This window comes from Chiloscyllium plagiosum, chromosome 12 (genome assembly GCF_004010195.1).
Source record: "Chiloscyllium plagiosum isolate BGI_BamShark_2017 chromosome 12, ASM401019v2, whole genome shotgun sequence".
Classification (NCBI taxonomy): domain Eukaryota; kingdom Metazoa; phylum Chordata; class Chondrichthyes; order Orectolobiformes; family Hemiscylliidae; genus Chiloscyllium; species Chiloscyllium plagiosum.
The window spans coordinates 2,860,669-2,869,778 of NC_057721.1; the positions used below are offsets into that span (position 1 = coordinate 2,860,669).

General features: G+C 44.1%; 1 long non-coding RNA gene across 1 annotated transcript in view; it reads right to left on the reverse strand.

The window, feature by feature from the left end:
• LOC122554903 overlaps positions 1-7,651 on the reverse strand; it is a 51,326-nt gene extending 43,675 nt beyond the window's left edge. The window contains exon 1 of the long non-coding RNA XR_006313112.1: positions 7,344-7,651. This is a non-coding gene — a long non-coding RNA (uncharacterized LOC122554903). The remainder of the gene's footprint in view (positions 1-7,343) is intronic.
• Between the last annotated feature and the right edge of the window lie 1,459 nt (positions 7,652-9,110).

Sequence of the window (9,110 nt, forward strand, 5' to 3'; positions counted from 1 at the left end):
TCTTGCTTGCCGGTGCCATCTTGTGTCCCTGAAACTTGATTTTGGACCTCCCTACTCACAATATTTTCTATACTTGAGCTACAATTTTGGTTCCCATCCCCCTGCTGGATTAGTTTAAAGCTGGAAATGTGTTGCTGGAAAAGCGCAGCAGGTCAGGCAGCATCCAGGGAACAAGAGAATCGACGTTTCGGGCATAAGCCCTTCTTCAGGAATCACTCCTGGATTAGTTTAAACCCACCCCACTAGCCTTCGCGAATTTCCCCCCCCCCCGCCAAGACATTGGTACCCCTCTGGTTCAGATGAAGGCCATCCTGCTTGTAGAGGTCCCAGGATGTTTAATGGGGGCTTTGAGGGAAGATATATCACCAGAAGGTGGTGGGGATCTGGGGTGTACTGCCTGGTGGAAAACTCACAGCCTTTAAAAAATACTTGGATAAGCACTTGAAGTGTCATAACATTCAAAGCTCTCGCCCAAGTGGGACTTCTGTAGATTCAAAATTGTTCAGACTCGACGGGCCGAAGGGCACTTCCATACCATACAATTTTACTTTCAGGCACGTGTGAGGTTTGACCTAAATCTATTGGCTCAAGAGGTAGGAACTCAACCATTGCAGTGCAAAACATCACTGGTTAATGCTTGTAATAGGAGAATGTCTTTCACTTAAGCTACCTTACCATTGCACAGACCAACATGTGCAATGTAACTAAGAGGAGGGATTTCTCTCTCATCAGGCATTGAGGTGTGACAATGACAGACAGTGAGAGCAATGGACAAACATCGAACCTTGATGCTGATATGATCTTGACCAGTGTCCATTGCTGACAAATGTCTGGACCAATTCCTTGGTGAGACAGACTGATATTCAGCTCTTCAAGATCTAGAATCAGCATTTAAGAGGGGATTTAGAAAGATGGAGGTGGGTGGGACATCTGCTGTGCCCCTTGCTCCATATCCTTGTATGGCGAGGGTAACTGTTATTACACATTGTCATATTTTGATTGCTTGTTCATGGGATGTAGGCATCATTGACTGGGCTAGCATTCTATGGCCATCCCTAACTGCTCAGAGGGTCAGTTAAGATGGAAGCAGATTGCAATACGTCTGGACTCATACTGAGGCTGGCCCGGATAAAGTCCTTCCCTAAAGGGCATTAATAAACCAGGCAATGGGTTTGAAAGTGGAACTATTGTAGATCTACAGCAGCTTTTGGCAGTGCAGACTCAATGGGCTGAAAGGCCGCCCCTGTCCTGAATTATTTGACAAGAAGCTTCGCAGTCTGTTGAATGTGTAGAGGAGAGAGATGGAACAGCTTTGGAGAAGGCAGGAGTGTGGAATAATTAGCAGGAAGCAACAGAAAGTATACAACTGTCACCCATCTACCAAAGACACATTGGAAACAGCAAATGAATCGATTCACAGATTGAGCATCATACGTCTGCTGTGAAGTTATGAACGTGACGTTTTGTCAGATCCTATCTCCCCCACCCCGGGGAATGTTAACAAAAGGACACTGCACTGACATATTAACACGGAATGTATATTAAAATGTAGCTTATCAGATTTCTGTAAACATTATGAAAGTATCTTCTGAATGGAGCCCAGTTCATGGATTCATGACTGTATACATGGAGAGAGAAGAGTACCCGGTGGTTATATCACAGAATGAAATCAGCTTGAAATGAAAGGCAAATAAACATGCAGCAAATAAGAAATTCTAGGATACACCAGGTTACATTGGGGAAGGAGTCACATGGATAGCCATGAGACTATAAGTCCATTGCATATAAAAGTGGAAATAGGCCATTTGGCTCATTGAGTCTGCTCTGACATTCAATCACAGCTGATAGATTTCTCAACCCCATTCTCCTGCTTGCGCCCCATAACCCTCAATCTCTTTACCAGTTGAGAACCTACCTATCTCTATGTTCAAGTCACTAAATGACTCGGCCTTCACAGACCTCTGCAACAATGAGTTCCTCAGATTAACCACCCTCTGGCTGACAAAATTCCTCCTCATCTCAGTTCCAAAAGATCATTCCTTCCCTTGACTTTAAGGCCCGTGGAATATATCTACAAATGGATGAATCTATGGAGAGCCCAGCTATAAATGGTAGGAAGAAGGTGTTTGAAGAAGATAGCAGCCTGGTCAAAAATAATTGATTACGAGAGCCATCCATATTCACCAACAGTAGGATACAAACTAAAGTGTACTTTTGCTTTACTTAGAACCCTAGCGTGGGGGGGAACTAATATGTATTTAAGGGACAAAAATAAATGACCATGTCAGAAAAGAGACAATTGAACCATTTTCCCTTGGCATTCTGTGGTTATTACCAGTGCAGATTATCCTGCTATCCAAAGTATGGGGATAACGTGAACGGGAATCTGAACTTAACCAACCGTGCATACACTTTGGCTACTATGATGTACTGTTTTGGTAGCCTTTCTTGAGGAAGGGTGTGTGAATGGTGAATGGGCCAACATTCCTCCATTAAATTTTCCAATGGAGCTAAGTTGTTCCAATTGATTCTGTTGCATTTTAAGTATGGTGAATGAATAAAGTGAGTTTTCCTTCAGGACTGATAGTTCGACCAATTGAATTGCATCTGGATTGCAATGCCAGACACTTGCTTTTAAAATAAGAAAATGTTAGGGCCTCGGCTATCTTCATAATATATTGTGAAGGAGGCTTGGTCTTTTCCATACACACCTAGCTCAGTTTTGAACTGATCCAATCAACATGTCAGTTATCCTTATAAACACCTTACTGTAATTTTATACCTTTCCACTTGCAATAATATTGACCATCCTTCTTGCTTCACTAGTTATAGAATCATAGAATTCTACAGCACAAAAGGAGGTCATATCAATGGCAGCTCTCAAAAGAGATACCCAGCACACTGTATTGAAATCACGGAACGTGGGAAGCTGCATGAGAGGGGAGCTGGGATGAATTAAAATAAAACTGCAATAGGCCCCATTACCTCAACAGCAGACCCCACCTCTACCCCGCCCCACCAGCCCCTCCATGGGGTCTTGTTGCAGTGCTCTAATTAAGCTCAACGCAAGCATGTCATCTGCAGCTTGGGAACCTTGCAGCCTTCAGGGCTCAATATTGTGTACAATTGTTTCAGAGCCTGATACACTTCCTTCCAGGTCCTTTACCCAGCCCCACAACCAAGGCTCTGTCATGACATGGGCTGATTACAGAACAGCTGATCCGTTTTCACCTACTCGTAGTTCCCATTTTCAGCTTTTCACAGAATCATAGAGTCCTGCAGTATGGGAACATAGAGTCATAGACTCATAGGGATGTACAGCATGGAAACAGACCCTTCGGTCTTCCGTGCTGACCAGATATCCTAACCTAATCTAGTTCCATTTGCCAGCACTTGGCCCATATCTCGCTAAACCCTTCCTATTCATATACCCATCCAGATGCCTTTTAAATGCTGCAATTGTACCAGTCTCCACCACTTCCTCTGGCAGCTCATTCCATACACGCACCATCGTCTGTGTGAAAAAGTTGCCCCTTAAGTCCCTTTTATATCTTTCTCCTCTGGTCCTCTCATTCTGGACTCCCCCACCCCAGGGAAAAGACTTTGTCTACTTACCCTATCCATGCCCCTCATGATTTTATAAACCTCAATAAGGTCACCCCTCAGCCTCCGACGCTCCAGGGAAAACGGCCCCAGTCTGTTCAGCCTCTCCCTATAGCTCAAATCCTCCAACCCTAGCAACATCCTTGTAAAGCTTTTCTGAACCCTTTCAAGTTTCGCAACATCCTTACAATAGGAAAGAGACCAGGATTGCATGCAATATTCCAAAACAGACCTTTTAATCCAATCAGTCCATGCCAAACATAATCCCAAACTAAACAAGCCCCACCTGGCCCATATCCCTCCAATCTATTCCTATTCATATACTTACTCAAATGTCTTTTAAATGTTATAACTGTATCTGCATCCACCATATCCTCAGTGTAAATATTTTGTCCTTTCATGTCTTTTTAAAATCTTTCTGCTGTCACCTTAAAATATACCCGAAGTCTTGAAATCTCCCACTCTAGGGAAAACACACTGGCCATTCACCTTATTTTTACCCTCATTATTTTATAAACCTCCATCAGGTCAGCTCTCAACCTCCGGCGCTACAGTGACAGAAATTCAGCCTCCCCCTAAAACTCAAACCTTCCATTCCTGACAACTTCTGGCAAATTTCTTCTGAACCCTCTCCAACTTAATAATATCCTCCCCTTAATAGGACAACCAGGAGTAGGTACAGTATTACAGACATGGCCTCATCAAGGTCCTGTACAATCTCAACATGACGTCCCAACTCCTGTGCTCAAAGGTCTGAGCAATGAAGGCTAATCATCTTCTCAAACACCCTGCTTACACGTGGTGTGAACTTCAAAGAATTATTTACCTGAACCTCTAGATCTCTCTGCTCTACAACATGACCCGAGGCCCTACTTGCAATTGCATGAGTCCTACCTTTGTTTTTCCTCTCCCTGGTTTACTATGAATTTCCACTCGGTTCACCTAACTCTCTTTCTCTCTCTTGGTTTCCGTCTCTATCTACTCGTTTCCTTCTTTCCCCTCCACCACCGTTATCAAGACATACACTGTCTTTTCTGAGCTACGATGTGTTTTAAAGAAGGGTCACTGGACTCACAATAAAGGCCTTAGCTTTTCACCTTACCTATGCCCTTGTGATTTCATAAACCGCTATTAGGTCATCTCTACTATCTTCTTCAAGAATGCCAGCCCTTCCAGCCTCTGAGGGGTGGCATGATTGAGATATGAAAAAATTGTGGTGGGGGAGAGATGGGATAGACAGGACGAACCTGTATCCCTTCATAGAAAGATCAAAAACCTAGCGGTCATTGATTCAAATGAAGCAGCCGAAGGATTAGAGGGGCATTGGGAGAAATGTTTATGTACAGAGGGTGGTGGGTGTCCAGAATTCACTGCCTGTTTCGATGGCGGAGGCAGAGTCGCTAAACTGTTATAAAAAGTACCAGGATATGAACCTTACGTTCTGTAAGCCAGAGGGTATGGACCACGTACAGGGAGATGGGATTAGAAAAGGCGTCCTTGGGCTGGCATGGACAAGGAGGGCCGAACAGCCCCCTTCATCGCTGTATCATTTCTGTGGAGCAGCATTTCCAAAAACATTTGCTCTTCTGATTTTTAAATTAAAATCCTCATGAAATATCCTTATCTTTGACTTCCCAGTAGGCACACGTTCATGGGAAATAGGAAATCGGAGACAGCTCTATTATTTAACATGAATATGGCAGGTCTCAACTCTAATTTCCTGCCTGTTCTCTTTACCCCTTTCTCCCGTTTTTCATCAGAAATATATTGATTGAGTCTGCCTCCACTACACTCTGGGGCAGTGAATTTCCCAGATTCATGGCCTTCTGAGAGAAACAGTTTCTCCTTGTCTCAGTTTTGGACATACTTCCTCTCACTCCGCATCTATGCCCATTTGTTTGAGACTGTCCCGGAAGTGGGAACAGCCGTTCAAGACCCACCTTATCAATCGCCGTTAGCATTTTGTATACCTCAATCAGATGCTCCCTCATTCTTCTGAACTGCAGCATCTACAAGCCCAAGTTATTCAATAGCTCTTTGTATAACAGCTCTTTCATCCCCCTGGAATCAACCTGAGGTAAACCTGTCTGAACTGCCTGCAATGCCATCACATCTCAAGTAAGGAGACCAAACTGCACATAATACTCGCCAATGTCTTATATAATTATAAGGCATTCTTTATTTCTTCTGATTCAATCTTTTAGCAGGAAATGCCAGGAATCCGTTTGACTTTCTTATTATAGCTGCACCTGCATACCCACTTTCTGTGATTCATGTACAAAGATGCCCAGGTCCCTCTGCACAGATGCACTTTGAATCTGCTTCCCATTTAAATAATAATTTATCTTCTTTATTTTTCCAGCCAAAATGTATAACCTCTCACTTATTCTCATTAAACTCCATCTGCCAGTCCTGGCCCATTCTCCTGGCCTATCAATATCCATCTGTCACTCTTTATCTCCTCACCACAGCCTTCTTTCACACTTATTTTAGTATCAAATGCCAATTTTGATATGTCATCCTCTGTCCCTCTTGCATATCACTACTATGGATTCTAAATAGCTGAAGTCCAAGGACTGAACCTGTGGTACCCCACTAGTAATAACTTGGATTCATCAAAGGACTCAGAATGATCTTCCAGTGGCAACTAACAGACATTGTCTCGTCAGAGCTACAGTTGTGTTTTTCCAAAGGGTTTGCAGGGTGACGGATTAAGTTAGACTCAGTGCCTCTGCCCTCAACATCATCCAACCAATAGGCGATAGCTGCAGCTCCAAAATGGGCTCTGTGAGAGGCCGGTTCAGCTTGCAGGCAACTTTTGCATCGAGCATATCCCAGAAATCATTGCAAACTACGCCCCACATGCCGTTGAGAAGGAGTTCCACGCTGCCGGAACATGGTTCTCCTCCATCAACAAAATGTATTTGGATAGTTTCTGAAGGACATCCTTCAAATGTACCTTTACCACTAGGTGAAGTGAAGGCATCAAAGTCTATATCCACTTTACGCAATCTTCTGAGTTTTTAGCCTGGGTTTTGTTCTTGCTGAAATCTTGCATCGTGACAGGACAAACAAGGCAAAAGAATGCACGATGGACACTAGGACCCAGGAAAACATCAAGGATGACAGGAATCTTGGTGTGCAAGTCCCTTAAGATGTACAGATGGAGAAAGTGGTTAAAGTAGGCGTGTGGGGACACTTGCTTTTCTAAGCTCAGAGTTTAAGAGCAGCGAGATGATGCTGGAATTGTATAAAACATTGGTTTGGCAACACAGCAAGGGTATTTTGTCCGGTTCTGGAATCCACATTATCGGAAGGTTGTGATAGCACTGGGAGAGGGTGCGGAGGGAGATCTACCAGGATGTTGCCTTGGGGCTGGAACGTTTCAGTGACGGAGAGAGACTGGACAGACTGGAATTGTTTTCCTTAGATCAGAAGAGATTGAGAGAAGGGGGACATGATTGAGATGTATAACGTGATGAGGGGCATAGGTAGGGTAGACAGGAAGAAACATCTCCCCTTTGATGGGGGGATCAATGTCTGAGGGATGGGCATACATTGGAGGCAAGGGGCAAGAGATTTACAGGGGCTATGAGGATAAACCTTTACACCCAGAGGAGGTGGTGGAGAATCTGGAACTGATTGCCTGTGAGGATGGGAGAGGCAGAAACCCTTATCATATTGAAGAAGAAACCCTTATCACTTATTATTGAGTGCCAACAATAAGATTAAACATTTACCTTTCTATAAAGTCAACCGTTCACAGGTGATGAAGCAGTAGATCAAGTAGTCAGCAATTATTCCTTTTGTTTAATCTTTTCTGTTCGTTTCTCAATTCCTTGAAACAAATCGCATGAGATGAAAAGGCTAATCATTGACGAATGTCTAGAATGGAGCGAATTAACTTCTGATGAAGTAAGTTCTTGAAACTGTGGTGGGGGTGCAGGAGTCTGTTAAAATGCATGTTCCAAATGACTACAGATGTTTTTGAGAGAAATTTCATTTAATTCCCCATTGTGGTCCTTCATGCCTTCCCCTCCTGCCTGTTCAGTTTCCTGAGGGACATTTACTCATCAAAGAGCTCTTGTAACTTTGTTGTACCCAATAATTGGGAAACACTATTTCCTGACTCAGCAATGAGCTGCATTTGCAAATATGCATTAAGCATTGACACTGGGTTCTAGCTGGGCAGAAGTGGGCCCTGCAGATGCTGGAGATTAGAGTCAAGGTTAGAGTGGTGCTGGAAAAGCACAGTAGGTCAGGCAGCACCCGAGGAGCAGGAAAATCGACATTTCGGGCAAAAGCCCTTTCTGATGAAGGGCTTTTGCCCAAAATGTCGATTTTCCTGCTCCTTGGCAGCTGCCTGACCTGTTGTGCTCTTCCAGTACCACTCTAATATTGACTGGATTCCAGTTCACAATATTAAAATGTTGGCAAGGTAGAACGTCCATTGCTGACTCACAGATCAGTGTTTCATCTGAACACAAGATACCAGCTCGATAAAACTAAACGTGTTGTAACGGAGGTGGGAAAACTGTGGTGTTATAATACTGGTAAAAAGTAAAATCGCCACAATCTTACCAGACGAAACAGATGCTCTCTCTCATTAGCAAAAGACAACCCGGCAGCGATTTTGACCTGAGGGTCACCATGCCTCAGGCCAGGGGAAAGATTGAGAAGGAGAGTTCTTCATGGTAACCTCAGCTGGTGCAGGAATAGCCATAGGTAGGATCTGTGGAGACAGACAGAGAGCGAAACAGAGTTAACATTACAGGTAATAACACAGAAAATGCTGGAGAAACTCATCAGGTGTGGCAACATCTGTGGAAGGAGAGACAAGTTTAACATTTCAAGTCTGGCATTTCTCTGATGAAGTGTCGTGCTCACAACTGAGCAGAGACTCCTGTGGTCCTGTCCAGCTTCTCCTTTTGAAATTTGACTGGGACGTGAACCCAAACGAAGCCCTATCATACAGCTCACTCGGTTGAAGTTCCTGGTACAATTGGCATTTGCCTCAATGCACCAGAATATCAATGCAACAGGAAACAAAGCAATGCTCAAGTTTTGGCATTTCCTCTTGATGTCCTGGTTCGCTTCTCCTCTCTTTGATGTATGCAGTCACTCTGTGCCGCATGGGAACTGTAGCATCAGCAAATTATCGTGTCATTGAGTCAGCACATCACAGGAAGAGGTCTTTTAGCCCATTGGTATGGATGGATTTCTCTCTCAAGAGTGACAAAACAGAACAGATCTATCAGGTAAAAACAAGGACTGCAGATGCTGGAAACCAGGTTCTGGATTAGTGGTGCTGGAAAAGTACAGCTGTTCAGGCAGCATCCGAGGAGCAGGAAAATCGATGTTTCGGGCAAAAGCCCTTCATCAGGAATAGAGGCAGGGTGCCTGCAGGGTGGAGAGATAAATGAGAGGAGGGTGGGGGGGGGGAGAAAGTAGCATAGAGTACAATAGGTGAGTGGGGGAGGGGATGAAGGTGATAGGTCGGGGGGGGA